The sequence below is a fragment of the Acinonyx jubatus genome, chromosome A3 (assembly GCF_027475565.1).
Source record: "Acinonyx jubatus isolate Ajub_Pintada_27869175 chromosome A3, VMU_Ajub_asm_v1.0, whole genome shotgun sequence".
NCBI classification, from domain to species: Eukaryota; Metazoa; Chordata; class Mammalia; order Carnivora; family Felidae; genus Acinonyx; species Acinonyx jubatus.
Genome location: NC_069388.1, coordinates 131,985,015 through 132,004,510, shown reverse-complemented (window position 1 = coordinate 132,004,510; position 19,496 = coordinate 131,985,015). Strand labels below are relative to the sequence as shown.

At 49.3% G+C, this 19,496-nt stretch overlaps 1 long non-coding RNA gene across 1 annotated transcript in view; it reads right to left on the bottom strand.

Annotated features, from left to right (window-relative positions):
- Positions 1-19,496, bottom strand: part of LOC128311322 (uncharacterized) — a 137,275-nt gene that overhangs the window by 78,321 nt on the left and 39,458 nt on the right. Inside the window, exons 2-3 of the long non-coding RNA XR_008289706.1 lie at positions 13,228-13,347; positions 10,579-12,725 (exon numbers count right to left, since the gene is read on the bottom strand). This is a non-coding gene — a long non-coding RNA (uncharacterized LOC128311322). The remainder of the gene's footprint in view (positions 1-10,578; positions 12,726-13,227; positions 13,348-19,496) is intronic.

Sequence of the window (19,496 nt, the reverse complement as noted above, 5' to 3'; positions counted from 1 at the left end):
TGATTTGAATGTGTCCTGATGTCAGGTGAGCCTGTTTTCATAGCAGGGCCCTGTTGGCACTGGAGGTGGGCGGTCCCAGGCTGGACACCGTCCCCAGGGTCTGCCCCCTGAGTGTTCCCCTCCAGGACTGTCGCTCCCCTTTGCAAATACACACTCTTTCCTTGGGCGTACTCATATTGTGACCTGATTGGAGCCAGGTTCTTTTTCTCCTCTCATTTGAATTAGAGTTTAAATCTTAAAGTGGGTTGTTTCCAATTACTTGTCCGGAAGAAGCCCCATTAGGCCAGCAAGGAAACCGAGGATGGAAGAAAGTAAGAGATTCACTTATTCAAGGCTGCCCAGTCGGTGATGGCCTGCACTGCATTTCAAGCCAGGTTTGTTTGTTTTTTTTTTTTAATTTTTTTTAACGTTTATTTATTTTTGAGACAGAGAGAGACAGAGCATGAACGGGGGAGGGGCAGAGAGAGAGGGAGACACAGAATCAGAAGCAGGCTCCAGGCTCTGAGCCATCAGCCCAGAGCCCGACGCGGGGCTCGAACTCATGGGCCGCGAGATCGTGACCCGGGCCGAAGTCGGATGCTTAACCGACTGAGCCCCCAGGCGCCCCTCAAGCCAGGTTTTAATCCAACAGGGGAAATGTCTGAAAATACGAAATCCCAAAGGTTAAGGGGCTAATTTGGCACCTAATCACATCAGCCTCTGAGATTAGGAAACTTGGAAGGGAGACCCCCCAACTCCCACCCTGTATGACTTCCCATGGCGCCTCCAAAATGTGCTCACGCAAGTGCCTCACACTTGCCAATAGCCGGGCTCTGCCCCCACCCCAGATGGTCCCAAACACACAAGAGGCATAAGACACCTAGCCACATTGTTTCACTTTTGCTGTCAAGTCACCTGTCAATCTACACAGGGTCTACTTCAGGGAGCACTAAGAGTCCTCTCCTCTAGGGCCCACAGCCCTCCTGTCCCTGCCCCACATGCCAGAACTTTCTGGCCCCTTAGGACATCACCCCACCCCAGAGCTGCCACCCACAGTCCTTGGGCTGGTGATGACCATTATTTCTGGCCCCATCCCCAGGGCAGAGGTAGGTCTTACCTACATATCCTGGACCAGCACACCTTTCTCTGACCGTGGCCATGGCCCTCATCAGGAGCATGGAGTCTCTTGGCTAGCAAAGCCTCTGTGCCTTCCCTCTGTGACCAAAGATGCCCTCCTTTCCAGAACACTGGAGCAGAAGGAAGGAGGGAGTAAGGCCAGAAGAAAATTCCATCTGGCCAAACATTTAACAGGTAGGCACTGAATGCCTGGAGGACAGACATGTTGCAAGGAAATGAGCCCTAAAGGAAGTCGGGACACTAGGGTCCTAGTCCCTCTGCTACGAACTCAACCAGTAGCCTGGAGACTGTCAGTGTAACCTCTCTTTGCCTCAATTTCCCCTTCTGCAAAGGAGGAAGATTTGGGCTAGATGATCTCTGAGCTCCCTTTCATCTTTGGTAGCTCATGAGTCTCTGGCATGAGCATTTTCAAGTATTGTCTAAAAGTGACATAAAATAAACAAGTTTAATGAAGCATACACAAATAACTATATTCCAATGAGATGCAAGTCCTCTTAAGATTACTTCAAGATCAGCAGGGGCGCCTGGGTGGCTTCGTCAGCTAAGCGTCCGACTTGGGCTCAGGTCATGATCTCTCGGTTCGTGGGTTTGAGCCCCGCGTCGGGCTCTGTGCAGACAGCTTTGGAACCGGCTTTGGATTCTGTGTCTCCCTCTCTCTGCCCCTCCCCCTGCTCACATTCTCTTTCTCTCTCTCTCTCTGTCTCAAAAATAAACATTAAAAAAATTACTTCAACAATATTGCAAGACGATTCTGGATAACTTCATGGAAGTCACCCCTACATGACTTGTAAGAATGGATGGTCACCCAAAGCAGAAAATATTTGTGTAGGAAGGGAAAAGGAAATGGATCCTATGGTGTAGGCATCCCACTGTAGTGTTTTAAGTTATTTTAGGTTTTGGCCCCACGGTGGGAGAAAAGAGCTACCTGTACCATGTTCAAATGGGTTGTCCATTTTCCCATGTACATTGCACACAAGAAGGACATTTATCCTGTGAGGTAATACAACCATGTTTATTTAGATGGTTAAGTGCCAGGCAACAAATTCAGAATGTATACGTTGTATTGACAATTCAATTTTTAAATCTGTTTCTGTTGGAGTTTCTTTCTCTTCTACCTTCTCCGGGCTACCTTCTCCTTACCTCAGGAGTTCCTGAACTGGGTCCGTGGACAGTAAGAGGCTTATGGATCACTTCAGAGAGTCCTTGACCCCTAAAGTTGTAGAGGATGTTTACTTTCGCATATTAGCTTTCATCTGATTTTCAAAGGGGTCCTTGACCCAAAATAGGGCCTCTGATGACGCTCCCTGTTCTCATACACGGGAGAAAATGTTTCAGGCAAGATCTGTATGTGAACAGGCGGCTTGGCAGAAAGAGTCTCGATTCTGGCATCAGAGAGACCTGGTTGAAATCGTGTTGCCAGCTGAACTCTACTTTTGGACAAGATACCCAGGTACTGTGACTCTCAGCTGCCTCATCTCTGTGAAATGTGGGTAATAGCATTTGCCCACGCCGTGGTGTTATTGTGCGGATAAAATTCTTCAATATCTGTAAACCCCCAGCACCTGGTTGGTGCTCAGCGGGCGGTACACCTTATGAAGTCCCTCATTGTCAAGGCAAACCAGAGCTGCCTCCCGAGAGGAACCAGCACGCCCCACAGGACCTCACGTTGCCTCGGAACTAAAACACCAGCACAAGCCAGTCAACCAAACCTCTTTGAACTCAGTGTTTCTTTGCCTTCAGGAGTGAAATTTCTCCTCGAGTGGCTTCCATGAGGGCTGACTGAGGATTTCCGTTGACCAAATGTCTAACCCCGGGCTTCCAACACCAGCCCTCACGCACACATTATAAGAGGAGAAAATGGCTTCCACACCCACCTCCACGCTCAGCCTAGATACTGTTTTCTCCTTCCACCTTTGCCAACAAAGCCACTTCCTTGTCCTCGAGGCACCTACGGATCCTACTTCTACTTCCTCCTTGACTTTCATTTCTCATACCTTGTCTGTGCTAGAAACAGCTCCCACTTCCTGCTAGCCCCGCACTCTCTGAGCACTTCCTCCACGGCTGTCCTCTTTATCAGGAGCTTCCGCCCATATCTCTAGGGGTGCTTCTAAGTCATGCCGCCTGCCTTGACTGGAAAGCCAGCAAGTTGGTAAGCTCCTACCAAATATGCTGTGTGCCAGAGGCCCAGTTGGGGACAGCGGAGACCTGCTAGTCCCCACCTCTATGCAAAATCAATAGAAATTGAGTTTCAAGAGCTTGCTGCCTCACGCTCCCTATCCCCCTGGAATGAGGACCAGGATGAGTGTTCGTACTCGGCTCCACCACCAACTGTGAGCTTCAATCTAAGAGTCAGATGAGACACAGTCTGTATTTGAATGTAATGACAAGCTGGTCGCTCAACACATCTCGCGGCCAGACCAGCCAAGAACTGCAGGAGGGAGAGAACGGTGGGATCCTTTCTGGGAACAATGTTGCTAAGCCCCTCCAACTCCCATGAGCGTAGAAAGACCTTGAAAACTTGAGGCTCGTATGATAAGATTGTTATATGATGACAACAACAACAACCTGTTATGGTTGTTACCAGGTGCTTAACCTGCATTATTTTTTATCCTTGCAATGGGGACATTATTCTTCTCATTTTTGCAGGTATGGAGTGTGAGGTTCAGAGGTAAATGACCTCCCCCTCATGGTCCCGGTAGAGCCAGGTCTGTCTGGTGCCACTGCCACTGCCACAACCCCTCTCCCAGTGTTGTTGCTTACGGCTCTAGAAGAAGAGTTCCCACAAGCCACAGGGGTCGTTAGATATTGTAATATGATGATGAACCAGGAAGACTTCGACTTTTCCTTTCCTGTTCTTCTAAGGCAGTCCTTATTTAGGGACATGGTCGAAGAGGCATAAACAGACACCATAGCCAGGGAAAGGGTTACCCGGACCCCAGCTAGCCCTACCTGTCCATAGAGTCTGGAGTCTTCCCCACGAGAAAAGGAGCCCATGTCAAGAAACCCAAGTCTAACGAGGAAGCGACAGCATCATGGTGGTCTAAGTCACTTCCCCAGGAGAGCCGTCCATACCCCAAGTCATCACGGAACCCTCACCCTCAGTCAGTAGCAGTGCTTGAGTTTCTAGACTGACAAGTCTGTTGAGCGTCCCCGAGAACAACCAAAGTGCAGTTCCTTTCACGGGGGGTTCTGTTGGAAGCCATTTTGCAAAGTTGGAAACCCACGTTCAGTTGATCAGACTGACGGACTTGGCCCTCGGCAGGACCCAGGGTGGCCAATGGCTGAGGCCCCCCCTTAACCCCACCAAGTGTTAGCAGGTGACAGTCCTGACTGGCCCCTCTCAAGGAAGGGCGTGCATCAAACTGATGAACGCTGCAGAGAACTGAAACAAGGCCATCCCTAGGGGCCGTTGGATTTGCTGATGAAGCAGTTGCCCCGAGTGACTGCCTGTTAGCAATGCCACAGAGGGCGTGCCTTCATCAAATCCCCCGAGACAACCCCGCAGTGGACGAACACGAAGTTCACCGTCAGCGGGTGTGAAGGCTCTGTTCTGGCAGTTATTAGCTCGTGGCCTCAAAGAGGTTATTTCCACCCTTTGGACCTCTGCTTCCTCCTCTGCAAAAGACAGTTAACAAGACCTCCTTGCAAAGTTTTTGTAAGAACTAATGGGACGGTGTGGGCAATGCCTTGGCACCCGGGAGGTCCTCGATACGGGACAGCTGACGTTACCGCCCCTTAGCTGAACACCCGACACTGGAGCGACCAATTACTAGGCTTCCGAACAGAAAACTCGAGAAGAGGATTCCTCTTTGTAGCCAGGGAATTCCAGAGCCGCCAAGTTGTGCACAGGCCCCAAGAGGGGACTTACGGTAAAGAGCACCCCCCACCCCGCATGCACACACATACAACAAAATTAGCGTCAGGCTCTGAGGGCCTCAAAAGAATCACAAGGCCCCGGATGCACAAATCAGATGCATTTCTTAAGAGAAGTTAAGAGGTATCTTAACTTCTCTTAATTTCCAGAAGCAGGTGCCCCCAAATAACGCTCCCCCTGCGAAGGCTTGAGTCTGAGAGCTACATAAGGTGCTAACAAATTGCCGAAAGGCAGATGATTGTCTTGTAGTTTCTCACCCCCACCCCCTCCCAGCAGGTTTCGGCAACCGATTGATAGTCTCCATGGCAACTGCCAAAGCCCTGCTCAGCTGAAATCCCTGCCCCCTGCCCAGCTAGTAGGACGGTCCTCACTGCTGAGTTACTGGGCTCTTTCAGATCCCTGAACAAAGGTTATTTTGAAATGGCTTACCCGGCTGGGAGCTGAGCACTTTGTCCCTGAAACCAGGTGCCCAGATGACGAGGACTTCCCTTGAACCGTTGGAGCCTTACCAAACAGGGAATCATGGGTCTGACGATTAGAATAATCAGACGGATTGAAACAAGGAAGAACCGTAACCGGGCCATCAAGCCCCTGAGCACTTTTGGAGACATGTGAGCCCGACAAGTTCTACTGGGCTCCACAAGCAGCCATTGTTTAGAAGGTTTATACAATAGCACCACCTGGGAAAACCCACTTGCTGTCAGGGCTTCACAAAAGCACTTTGCTGAAATCAGCCCAGCACCGCCAGCATAAGGGCAGACCCCTGCCCGCTGCTGGGACTATGCGGCCGCCCCTTGCCATATTCAAGAAGGTTATTTCAAGTACATTTAAGCAGGATAAAAACAACAACAACAACAAAGAGAGGAAAATCACAAACTACGTCTGGCTACAGGGAGTTCGGGGAAGCAGAGAAACCAGGCTTCCCCAACCTGCATAGTTCCCTGCCAGACCGATGACAATGACGGGGATTAAAATTAAAAGAGAAGGGACACAATGACCTTTTCCATTTAACTTCAAGGGCAAGCTCTTTTGGTTTGCAGCCACAGCGGCCAGCCCCTCACCTAAGAGTCTCCCCGGGGATCCAGGAGACACTTCAAGCCTCTCAAAAGAGCCCACCAAATGGCTTTAGAAATAGGACTAACCTTTTGCAAGGTGAGAAGTCTGGCTTCATTATTTATCTTCAGGAGAAAGGGGACAAGGACAAGAAGCAAGATGAGAAATATACCACGAAGAACACCACCAACAAAGTGAGGTGATAGCTTGGAACGCCAAAGAATAATAAATCTGCTCTTCATTCATTCAACAGGGTTTGTTAACTATTACCTCCCAGACACCGTGGGAGTGACCAGGATGTCAAGGAAAATAATCTAGGCCTGTGTCCTTGAGGCGCCCACATGAGAAACACAGACACTAAGCAAACAACGATATTAACGGGGACCGGGGACCAGTACCATACCAGGGGTAGGAGCAGGTGATATGGCAACCAACCCCTCCACTCTGAGGTTTAAGGACAGGGTGATTTTGCTGGAAGGACACATGTGGAGATAGGATGAGAAAGAATGGTGTTGGAAGCCCAGAAACTGTTGAGTTCCAGCCACATCTTGGGACATAACTTCTACTTCCTTAGTACATTTTCTGAATGCCTGCCACCTGATAGGACAGAACAGTGCAAAGATTAAAAGAAGATGTGAGAGGGGCGCCGGGGCGGCTCAGTCAGTTAAGTCTCTGACTCCGGCTCAGGTCATGATCTCACAATTTGTGGGTTCGAGCCCCGGTGCCAGGCTCTGTGCTGACAGCTCGGAGCCTGGCGCCTGCTTCGGATTCTGTGTCTCCCCCTCTCTCTGTGTCTCTCCCCTCTTTGTGCTCTCTCTCTCTCTCAAAAACAAATAAATAAACATTAAAAAAAAATTTTTTTTAATTAAAAAAAAACGATGTTGGAAACCATCCTAAGAATTTTTAGAGGAGATCCTAAAATCCTAACACTTGAGAGCTATTTTATAATGGGCAGACTTGATGTTCTACTTCATCTGGCCACCATTTTTTACCGATTAAAATTAACTGCTATTTTTTTTAAGTCTACCTGCTTCCTTAAAGATTTTCAAATGTATTTCTGTGTTGTAATCAATTGAGGAGTATTCACCGAACACCTCCCATGTGCCATATCCTGTTTGACATCTATAAATAAGTCTTAAAAAGTGCAACTAAGCAAGAGTATATCAGTGGTATAAATCTCCTGGTTTCCCCCTTTCATTTCTATTCATTTGGTACTCACCAAGTAAGTGCAACTTTTTTTCTCTTCAAGAAAAGATTTAGCCACTCATGCTTCACTGCGTTTTTATTTTCTGTGCAAAGAGACTAACTTACAGTAGAAAGAATGACAATGGCATTTGGCCAGAGGAGTAAATGTTGTATGTGGGGGCTGGGGTTTTACCATCCTCTGAACATGGATTTCCAAGGTAAAATCCAAAAGTTGACATTTCTGGTATTTCCACCAGGGACAGATTTGAGAGAACCAGTTGGTCAGAAGAACCAATGAAAAGAAAGCAATTCATTGGGTGGCCCAGGCTCAAACATACAACAGAAAGTGCACCTTCCTCTACACATGCGTCCATCACTGGCCCTCCCGCAAACCTTCTCAGAAGGGGTAAGTGGCCTTCCGAGGGACTCCATGACAATGCACTGACTCAATTTCCTCCCCCTCTCTTGTCTGGGTTATATCTGGGCACTGTTTTTTTTTTCTTCAAGGGGACAGAAAAGAATGCCAAGATTACTGGTGCATGAAATGATTGAGAAATGTTTGCCATTTAAAGCCATTTCACTTCCTGCCTGATACCACAAAGAAGCTTTTTAATAAAGTTAGCCTTTCCTTTTCTTAATGTCACTATGCATGTGGCTTGTTTTGCCCATTTTTTTTTTGTTTTGTTTTCAAAACTGGGTATGATAAGGAAACACTTGTTTCCACTGCTTAAAACAACCATATTTCAAGACAGTCAATTTCGACAAAACACGTCATTGGGCATCGTGAGGAGGGCAGGGAGGAGGGGTAAGGCATGTGAGGTTGGCCCGGTGGGAGCAGAAGACGGCAGGCATAGGGACCCGGGTCCTCACCCCGCTCTGAAAGGGCCTGACTACCACCAAGTTCCCAGGGGAAGCTGAACCCTCAGGCCGTGGACAGACAATGAACAGTTAGCAGCTCCCAGGGCAAGGGCCACCCCCCTTTGGCATTTGCCCACACTTATCAAGCCCTATGGATGGCATGTGACTTTGGCAGCTCCGGCCAAAAAGAAATACAATTAGAAGAATCGCTTTAAGATTTCCCCAAGATAATTCCTAAAGCAGGGAGAAACCACACCTTACATCGGCACTGCTCCGGCCAAGCCACACTGCTGCCACGAAAACCCGAGCTGTCCATGTGACTCGCAGAACATCTAGTTTAAAATAACTACAGCTACTGCCTCTCCCATCTTTCCTATGTACCAGGTACCACATACACATTTTGTGTACATCTTCCCATTTGATCTTCTTCGCAGCTCGCAAGATAGATGTGGCTGACTCTCTACAGATGAGGAAACGCGGCCTTAAAGAGGCTGAATGGGTTGATCTGGCCCACCTGATTATAACACCACACCTAGGGCTGGGTATACGAGTCCGTGGTCTTGACTGCCACCCACACTGCTCCAAGACTTCCTGGTCTACCTCTCCAATATCTCTGTTTGAGCGAGACCCATTCCCAACAGTGTGGCCACACGTGTTCTTTCAGCACTTACTAAGGGCCTACTGTTGAGACGAAGAGAACCGTGCGTGTCCTCTACGACCGCCCTCTAACACGATAGCTACTAGCCACGTGCAGCTACTGATCACTAGAAACGTGGCCAGTCTGCACCGACATGTGTAAAGTGTGAGCTACCAACCAGACTTCAAAGACGTGGGCTGGAAGACAGTGAGACATAGCACACTAATAATTTTTCTATGATTGGGTATCGAACCAACATTTGTATTATACGGGGCCCACTAAAATACAGTCTGTAATTTATTTCCACGGGTTTCTTTTTTACTTTTTAAAACACAGCTTCTAGACAGTTTGAAGTTAGGGGTGCGGCTCACCTGGGACTTCTATTGGGCAGCGCTGCTCTCCAGGCTCAGACCTGGTGAGGACGGCGAGGGGACAGAGCTCCACAGAGCTCCTGTGACCCAGGGAGGCAGAGACAGTGAAGGAAGGCCACGGGGATGCCCGTGAAATGCTACACTTGGGCCTAAAGAGCTCAAATATGAAGGTCAAGCCCTGCTCACCAGCAGTCTAGCTGACTGGACAGGCCATCTGCCACGCTCACGGCCTGTCCTAGAGAGACTCAATGACACCCGAGAAAGATAACAGGGATGGGATTAACAGTAGAACAAACGCTAACAGCAAGAATGTTAGATTCCGTGCTGGACATCAGAATCAGCTCAGATTCCAGCTGTGCTCCAGTTTTCCCCTTGATCTCGGCTTTGTTTGTATCAAGAAGTATTCCAGACCTAGACCCTCCCACCCCCTGGGCAGGCGATGTTTTTTTTAAACCTCACTTGCCTTGTTTTTATAAACCTCTCCCCGGATGTCTTTGCAGACCATGACATACACGATTTGCTGCCTAGTCGATGTCCATTCCTTCCTCGTTTCTTGCTAGAAGAATCCCACTTCGGTTCAGAGCAGCTGTAGGGTAGGCCCGGGTGACGGCCGTGATTGGTCTAAGCCAGTCTTAACCACATGCTCCTCGCTCTCCGGCCTCCCTGGTAGCAGGGGGCGGGGGGTGTCACCCCGTTCTGGCCAGGGGACCAAAGCAGAGAGTCATTTGTCCGACGGCTTAGGCAACTCCACAGGAACTCAATCACCACGGCCCCACCCTGGGCCCAGTGGCCTATTTTAACTAACTCCCAGGGAGCTCTGTGCAGTCTTTGTCCTTGTGTGGCACCGTGACCATTCGAGGTGGGAAAATGGAGGGCTTACGCTAGAAGTTATTGTTGGAGAGCCACACGGAACGTTCTTATTTTCAGAGAAATGTCACGGTCATGGGGCAGGTTTCTCTTCCCCAGTGCAACATGTATCATTTTTTCACCTCCCTCCCCCAGTTCATGAGAACTTACACAGGATGATTTGTTACTCAAAAAAATAAATAGGGGCACCTGGGGGGCTCAGCTGGTTAAGTGTCTGACTCTTGATTTCGGCTCAGGTCATGATCTCATGGTTTGTGAGTTTGAGCCCCGTGTCGGGCTCTGTGCTGACAGTGTGGAGCCTGCTTGAGATTCTCCCTCTCCCTCTCTCTCTCTCTCTCTCTCTCTCTCTCTCTCCACCGCTCCCCGCTGCTCGTGCTCTGTCTCCCAAAAATAAATAAATAAACCTCAAAATAAATAAATAAATAAATAAATAAATAAATAAAATGGTCACTCTCTCACCTAAGAAGATCAAAACTGAATATTTGTTGTTTCCTAAAAAAAAAAAAAAAAAAAAAAAAAAGCACACAGACTTGAAAGTTGCTAAGAGAGTACATCTTTAATGTTCTCACCACACAAAACAAATGTGATTATGTGAGGTGATGGATGTATTCACTAACCTTATTGTGGTAACTGTTTCCTGATACATACGTGGATCAGATCATCACCTTGTGCACTTGAAGCTTATGCGATGTTATAAGTCGATTTTATCTCCATAAAGCTGGGAAAAAGAAAACCCACAGCCTTCCTTTTACTGCCCTGTGGCAAATACTGTTTGGCTGCTCTCCCACTGGCAAGTGTCTCTCATTGCCCGCTGTTCAAAGCCCAGTTGTGCTGAGCTGTGCAGAGCCACGGGCCTTCCAGGAGCAAGTCCTGATTATCCAAGCGGATGGTGGCAGGGCCCGTGCCCTGGACGGGGATTGGTGTAGGGACGGCCACGAGGCTGAATTCCAAGCAACAATCCAAGGGGAGGGAGTCGCGGGGAGACTTCTGAGAAAGACTTCCTTCCTCTGAAAAGAAGCATCGTGGCAGGTGGGGCTACAGAAAACACAGAACTGAGTCTGGAGTCTCTTGACGAGAGACATTTATTTTTTGCTCTGGTGAGAGTCCTGAGCAGCTCCGAGTGCCCGGGACAGGGAGGGGGCCTCCTGCTCCGCACAGTTATCCAGACGCCCAGACACAGGCCAGCAGCAGCTACGCCAGCCTCAGCGCGGGCTTCCACAGCCCCCTGGGGGACACAGCCCAGTGAGCCACAGGGGGGGAAGCCTGGTCTACTTTCCTTGACAGCAGCTTCTAGAAGCACAACCCAATGACCCCGTGAGCAGCTGCATCGTGGCTGGCTGGCGGCTGTGAAAGTGCACAAGTAACTCTCCGCTGAGCTCCAGAACTCTCTGGCACCCCCCTGAACCAAGCTCGTGTTGGGGGAGGGCCAGGCGCGCAAACGGTACTCACATTCCTTTGGCTAAACCTGGTCACATGGCCATTCCTAGCTGCAGGAGACGGTGAGTGATGGGGTCGAGCTGTGTGTCCAGAAAGAAAAGCAAACGACTTTGGCACAAACTGCAAATACACAGCTCCAGGCTCCTGGTGACCAAGTGTTTCAGAAGGGTGACACGGAGCATTCGATCACGGGCAGGACCCTTCTAAGTACAGACGTGATGCACCCTGGCGTGACCCCCTCTCTACAGCTATGCGGGTCGTACACTGTGAATTCAGCTCGGGATGGAGCAGGTGTTGCTTACACGGTGGGTGACCCCAGCCGTTCGTTCCCTGACCCCTGGTGGGACCTACGGCCCGTGCCACGTTTTCCCATGAACACCCTGCTATTCGAGGCTGTCTTTCTGTAACTCCTTGGGATCAGGAACCACACCACACACCTGACAGGCCTCACCTGAGGGCACTCGGGCACTTTGAGTGGCTCAAGTTGAGCGTCGTTTACTCAAATTATTCTAAACGGTCAGAGTAACCATTTCGCAGAGAAAAAGAAAGCTCGCAGATTTGAAGGGCTGACGGCGCTTTGAAGAAAGCAACCAAACTCAGTGCGGCAAATTGGGTTAAATTTGTGGCCTTTCTTTGACAGCGTCTCCTAAAACCGCAACCCAATGTCTCCGCGAGCAGTTGCATTTTTATTGGATGAGAGCAGTAAACGTGCACAAAATCACCCTCCACTGAAATCGAGAATTCTCTGGCACCACCTGAACCAAGTTCGCTCGTGCGTTTTAAAACAATTTGCGTTTGGCCCCGTGCCGTGTCGTTCTCGCCGGCATCACCCCCATGGTGCGAGCGCGGGATCGCCGTAAACTGCACGTGCGCCCGTTGCCAGGATGGCCCGAAAGCTCCATCACGGCCTCCGCGGCTGGCATCACAGCCGGGCCCAGAACACCCTGCCTTCCCGCCAGCTCACCTAACGGCCGCAGCAGTGCTTTCCAGAAAGGGGTATGGTCAGGTCCGAGAACGGCTGCTTCTGAGCAGGGCGAGTCCAGAGGAGGGAACCGGCGGCAAAGAGAGGGCAGGGGCCACGGCAGGGCCACGGCAGAGCCACGGCAGGCTCCGAGCTTCCAGGAAAACACCTGGACCTCATCCACTCCTTACACGGCTTCCTTTCAAGCGCATCATTTCCTTGTTGGGGGGAGGGAAATGGCATTCGCAACTGTTTTGGGCTCTTCTGCCTAGCAAAGTGTGTCTGGCCCAGGGAAGCCATGGTCCAAGCACATGGCTGGGAGGAGAGTGGGTACGGAGGGTGGACAGGTAGCCCTCCTCCACTCCACTGTGGAGAGAAGAGGGCGACAACAGTTCTGTCCGCATGCGGATGGCGAGCACCCTTCCCTGACCCCCTTCTTTTCCTCAGCACAAAGAGACCCCCATCTGCCCCACCTGGCATGGGCCCAGGGGGTCACACAACACAGCTCTTACATAAATTCATGCAAAGCTCGAAGAAGAGAGTGGTGAAAATGACTGTGGATCTATTTATCAGGTGAAAACACACACCAGCCACGCAGGTGCACACACACACATACACATACTTGCACACACACACACATACACACACAGCAGTTACAGGGCATCTATTACATGGCAGGGACAATGCTAAGTCCCTGTTATATATCATCTCCCTTATGATCCTGCAGGTGCTATGGTTATCCCCATTTGACAGGTGAGGAAACTAAGGTTTTTAGAGGTGAGGAGACCCATCCAAGGCCGAAGGTATTTAAGCAGCGGAGCTGGGAAGCCAGCGCGGACTTAGCTGAACCTAGAGCCCATGCCTTTACCTGCTACTGTCTGCCAGCCTCAGGACCCCACAGGGACGATGGCTCTCCCGGGCTCAGGGCTCAGACTCACACAGGTCCCAGGCAAAGTCTGCAGCATCTGAGATGGGGGTCATACATGTTCTGTAGAGAAAATTAGGGGAAAACAGAGTACTTTTTTTTTTTAATGTTTATTTAGCTTTGAGAGAGAGGGAGGGAAAGACAGAGGGGGAGAGGGGGAGGGGCAGAGAAAGAGGGAGACACAGAATCCAAAGCAGGCTCCAGGATCGGAGCTGTCAGCACAGAGCCCGACGCAGGGCTTGAACCCATGAACTTCGAGATCATGACCTGAGCAGAAGTCAGGCACCTAACCGACTGAGCCACCCAGGCGCCCCGAAAACAGACTACTTATAAAAGAGAAAAAAAATTCTAAGTTGTCTCATTGCGCAGGTATAGCCACTCTCCGTGTCTTGGTGGCATTCTTTCTAGTCTTTTTATGATGATACACACACACACATACACACACACATAAAAAATATATGCTATATATACATGCTTCTACATGATTGGGCTCACACTATACTGATAATTCTATATGCAATAGCTTAAACGTAACATTCCAGAATAAACATCTCCCTATATCCTGAACTACTCTTCAATATGATTTTAATGGCTTCAAAATATTTTAAAATATGTATGTACATATCAGAATATATTTAGCTATTCCTCTATTTTGGACATTAAGGTTGTTAGTTTCCAATTTTATACCTATGTCAGTGAGATTAAATTTTAGAATGAAATCCTCAAACCTAGATCTTTACGAACACATCGAAAAAGTTCCTAGGAAGAAATTGCTAGGAGTTAAAATGCTGAGTAAAAGGCTGTGAACATTTTTAAGACTCTTGATCAATATTGCCAAGTTGCTCTCTAGGAAGGCATTACCACGTCATGCTACCTTTGTCGGTTGCTCCATGAGATCGGTTTGGATTTTACTTATGTACCTGGGAATTTTCAGCTGGCGAAGTGAGGGCCTCACCTATTACTCCCTCCTCTGTACTCCCACATCTGTACCCGTTTGCATCCGTGCACACGCAGGGACTGTGCTCTGTAACGAGGTGTCCAGTGTGGGGAGGACCACAAGTACCTTCCCCGACCAGCCTGGGGGGCCACCCCAAGGAAGGGGACCCCAGAACTACTCCCTGGATGCATGGGGAGACACCGGGCAGCACATGTGCCTTGTTCATCCATCTCTGCAGGACACTCAGCACCTGCTGTCCCCCTGAGGCCCGGAGATTTGGGGAGACCCCCGGAGGTAGCACTGTGCCCTGGACAGCGGCCTTCTGGAAGCTGACAATGACAGCAATAAGACGCCAGCTTATTTGTTCGCAAGCGGCAGCCCTCGATGGCAGAGACGTCGGTGACCCCAAGTGACCTGGTTTGTGGGGGGGCTTTGGGGAAATGCCAGAAATACTCGGGGGGCACTCTGGGAGGAGCCTCACGGTCTCGCTCAGGTAGCAGCTTGTAAACTCTGCCTCCCAGTCCACAGGCCTCAGTCCCAAACAGAATCTCTATCACAATGCTCTAACAGCTAGGACCCCGGGCTAGCTGTGAGCGGCAACTCAATCCAGCAACTACAAGAACACTGAGATCGTCAGAGTAAATTACAGTCAGAGGGAGGACAAGTTTAGCAAAATTAAGAATAGTGCTTTAATTTACACTTCCCTAAAAATATAATTGTTTATTTAAGAAAGCTTGTTGCCTTGTTAACAGAAATTAGCAGATGAAAATGTATTTCCACTCCAGAAATGTATTGGAAGGTTCACAAACCCAGCATTATATAATAGAGACAAAGTCTAATCGATATTTTGACCTACGAAGGTGAGAAATCAAAGCACACAGCTTTTCCTTAAAGTTCAAGGCTTAAAGAGGAATGTTTAGAAGGGAGGTCAGAATTAACACAATTTGTATGGCATCATCTGCCTGTGTTTTCTTCTGTAAACTCAATCAGCACTCACCCTATGTTCTTCCCCTGCGTATCCAATGACCTAGTAATAACAATAATAAATAGCTAGCAAGCAAACATTATTACTAGAATGTCTTAGCTCATTTCATCCTTACGCCTCCATGATGCGGGCAATATTATTATCCCCATTTCACACAGAAACAACTGAGACTCAGAGAAGTCAAATGGCCCACCCAGATTCAGATATTTGGTAACTTATCAAACCAGGCCTTGCCTAACTCCAAGGCTCATAGGCCTACACCCAAGCGTGCCAAGCATTTCCGCCTACGAGGTTAAAGGTCACTGGGTGCCTAGTCTCTTCAAGGTACTTTAGAACCCAGCAACCTCACCCCACAGGCCTCCCCATTATAACTGAGAAAACCACAGTCGGGAGAGAAGCCAGGGACAGGCCCAGGCGGTCAGGCCCCCAAGCCTGGCTCCCGCCATTTTGAGTTAGCCTCACAGCAGAAACCCCCTCGGGTTTTTGATTCCATTGGCCCAGGGTAGGGCCTGGGCTTCTGCGTGATTTTTTCAATCCTTGGAAGATTCTAATAGCCCACTGGGCAGAGGGCTAATTACTATCACACGCTTTTCTCATTCCTTCCAAATGTGTGCTGAGTGGTCCCTCTTGCTGTGCCCCGGTCAGTGGTCAGGGACCCACTTCCTGCCCTCCAGGAGTTGCCAGGCGGGTGGCAGTCTGATTGAGCCACACCCAATGTGAGGAGTTTCCCCGCTGGGGAGATCCAGGGCACCAGGGAGGTCACAGGGGTGAGATCTGGGCCACGTACTTTGGGGAGGAGTGGGGATCGTGAGGGAAGGATACATGGTGGGGGGGGGCACTTTAAGATGGTAAGAGTTAGCCGACGGAACAAGGGAGAAAAAGAAACCTATCTCCCCTGCTGCGTACCGCTAAGCAGGCAGAGAGAACACGGCCGGCTTCTGCCCCCCTCTGGGTCCCGCTGGGCGTGGGGAGGAAGGAACCTCTGCCCAGCGGCCCAGAGGACCTCCACGCACCAGCCCGATTGCCTCATAGATGAACGCCATCAGGCAAGACTCACAGAGTTCAATTTTCACTTCAGCTCTACGAAGCAAAATGAGGATCTGGGTGGCAACAGAATTGCTAGAGATTTTTCATTCTAATTGGGAAACTCACCCAGAGAGGCTACGAGAGCCCAGACTATCAGTCTCTTGCTCGGTAAGACCCGGCAGCCTTCCCACCCCGCTCGCCCCGTGGGGACAGATTAGACCCGGCAGGCCTAGTAGGGGTCACGGGAAGCCTCCGTTACACAGAGCAGCTCCCAGGGTCGGAAAGAACGGGATGACTTCCTATCAGCGTCTCAAGGTCCAAATCAATCACCTCCATTTCAATTCCCTTTTCTCATCAAACACCGGCGGCGAAACGGCCCCGCCTCGTCAGATTCCTGCGGCAATGGATGTTGAGACTACAGAAATTGAGAAATAGGTCACCCCGTGGGGTGGGAAGGTTGCTATGTGGTTTCATCTAACTAGGTTGCTGGAAAGCCCCCATGCCCACAATTAGCCCCTGAGTCACCAGATCACCGTGGAGCGGTAGATTTTCAGTACCCGAAACTCATTCTTGTGGATAAAGAGCATCGTGCAGGACGAGACAGACTCTGTTGTTAAAACATCCACTCAGTGAAGATTTCCTGAGAGCCTTCTAGACACTAGGGAAACGAGGCTCAGTAACGCTCAGCCCCGGCCCCGGAGAAACTCACCTCCCAGTGGCTCTGACAGGAGCAAGCAGCAGGACATGCCCGCCATGGGGGAGGTCCCCGGGCCGCGTGAAGCTGGTGGCAGAGGTGGGCCTGCAGGCAGCCGGGACCTCAGAGCCATGACCCATGAGCAGAGCCGAGGTCTGTAGAGCGATTTGACCTTGCCGGGATCCCACCCCCGATGAGGTAAGAAAACAAAGACTCAGGTGATTGCACCCACCCTGAGGTCAGGCTCTAGAGCCTGTGGGCTTGGCCCCCCCCCAAGACCTCTGCCTGGCTGTTTGGGGGCCACAAGGTATAGTGGGCTCACGAGAGGGCACCAGGTCCCCAGGCAGTCTTTGGAATGAAAGGAAAAGGTGCTAAGGAATGGACTCCCGGTGAGAAGGAAACGGCTCTAAGGGACCTCAGAGGAAATACCCAGAAAAAGAGGAGGAAACCATCCACCTATTCGTTTTTTTCTGAATGGAAAAGGTGGGCTGGTCCTCAACAAGTTCATATGCCCAGGGGGCTGGTCTGCAGGGCAGGTCTGAAACCACCGCCTGGGACGGAGGCCAAACCAGGGCTGACCAGGGACAAACTTGAGAGCTGATCAGACCGGGGGGCTTCCTGGAGGAGGAAAACAGGAATACTTAGGAGCCGATGTCCCAAGCACAGGAGAACTCATGGCGTGGAGTGGGATTATTCCCTCAAAATAACTTCGGGGCATCCCAGATGTGGCACAAATCCAATGTATAAGTCAGCTTTGGGGAGGTAGTCTCAGAAAGATAAAAATGCCTTAGGATTTGAAAAGGTACCTATAAGGGGTTTTCATGAGGTCACATTTTAACCGGATCATGAAATACTGAGAAGTTCTGGTTTTATTCTTTAAAAAAAGCAAAACTCAGGAGGTGACATAGAAACATATCAAGTGACGTTTGCTTGTTAGTTCCATTAAAATGTCACCTGACAGAGGAACGCATGCTCTGTAATCACATCCGTGCTCTGTGTATGCTCAGTATCATCTACATGCAGCCGATGGTCTCTTCTCCTTCAAGTCCTCAACCATCTCAGAGAAGTAAGCTTTAGCAAGTCAAATCAGAGCTTAAAGAAACGAGGCTTGGGCTCGGAGATAAATAGTATCATTGCCACCGATTTCATTGTTTCAAATACAAGATTTTATTTTGAGAAGAAAGTTTAATTAACCAGAGGTGGATCACTAAATTCTTTGACTTTAAAACCGCACGTTCTGCAAGATTTCACCTGCGAAATTCACAGCCTTTAATTACTGCCTCACGTCTTAAAAGGGAGACTCTTTCTTCTGAATGGCTAATAACGTTATTATAGGAGGTAATTATAGATCAGGTGTCTGGTCAATAACCCCAAAATGCATGGACTGCATCGTCCTGATTTTTGAGCTTGGAAAGCAATTTGCTAAAGAAACATTTTCTCCCCCAAAACAGTGTTGATGTTTTGGGTTTTTGTTTTTGTTTTTTTTTTTTTCCTGCTCTTTTTTCTTTTTAAGGGGCGGGGGGGGGGGTGGGGAAGGGGGAGAAACATTTAGAAATCAGACCTTTACTGGATGAATTTCTTCACTTCCCAGAAAGCAAGAAAACAATTGTTTCCTGTAATTGGACAGTTTGATTGGAGGCAGGTGGTGCTGAGCCGAGGCAACCAGAGCCACAAAGCCAATTTTGGCTTCAAGCACATTTCCTTTCCTTCTCAGCTCCAGCAGTACAACATGTAAATTGGCTCTACAGAAGCTGACTATGAATTTAGTTCCCATTTTCTGTAACAAGCACCTTATCAGCCATGAAGAGTTTCAGCAATCGGGGACAGCGTGCAGATCTGACATGATTATAAAGCTGCCTCGAGATACCCCAGCATTAATTTCTCAAACGTGTTCTTGCTGCCACAAACCAGGAATTTATGAGCAGTTCTGGAAACATCGTGTGCCATCCTTTTAAAATACGGTTGATATTTTTCTTTTTCCAGGTTCACTGGCCTTCACATGGCTCAAGTTACGTTATCTAGAGTTAATGTTGGCTTTCAGTATTTTTGAGTCACAGACCGTATCAACATGGCACCACAGATAATGAGGCACCAGCCAGTCCTGAGAAGGGGCCAGAATCAGAGGCATGGGAATGGCGGGGCGGGGGGTTGGGGGGGTACCATTTGTTCTTCCCCTTGCTGCTTTTCATCCGAAGGTCTCTGAGCCTTTTCCTTATTTGTCTTCCCAAGTGCTGGCTCATTTGTCTTACCCCCTCATATGGCAGCTGACACTCAATATTCCTCTTTCACGGATGGAGAAGCTGAGACCAGAAGAAGTTAATCGCTTCAGCCACGGTCACTAAGTCAAGAGCAGAGAAGAGCGGCCCAAACACTAACTTCCCAGCCCCCTGCCCCAAGTACACGTGTCTCTATTAATTTCCTACTGTAAGTCCGTAATACAAAACAGTCATTTTTAGGACACTTGCGAGAGAGTAAGGAAAGGCACGTGGAAATGTATCTGATAATTCTATCAAATTATTGTCCTTTGTACACGCTGAGTATCAAATCAGTTGCTTCAAAGGTCCAGCATA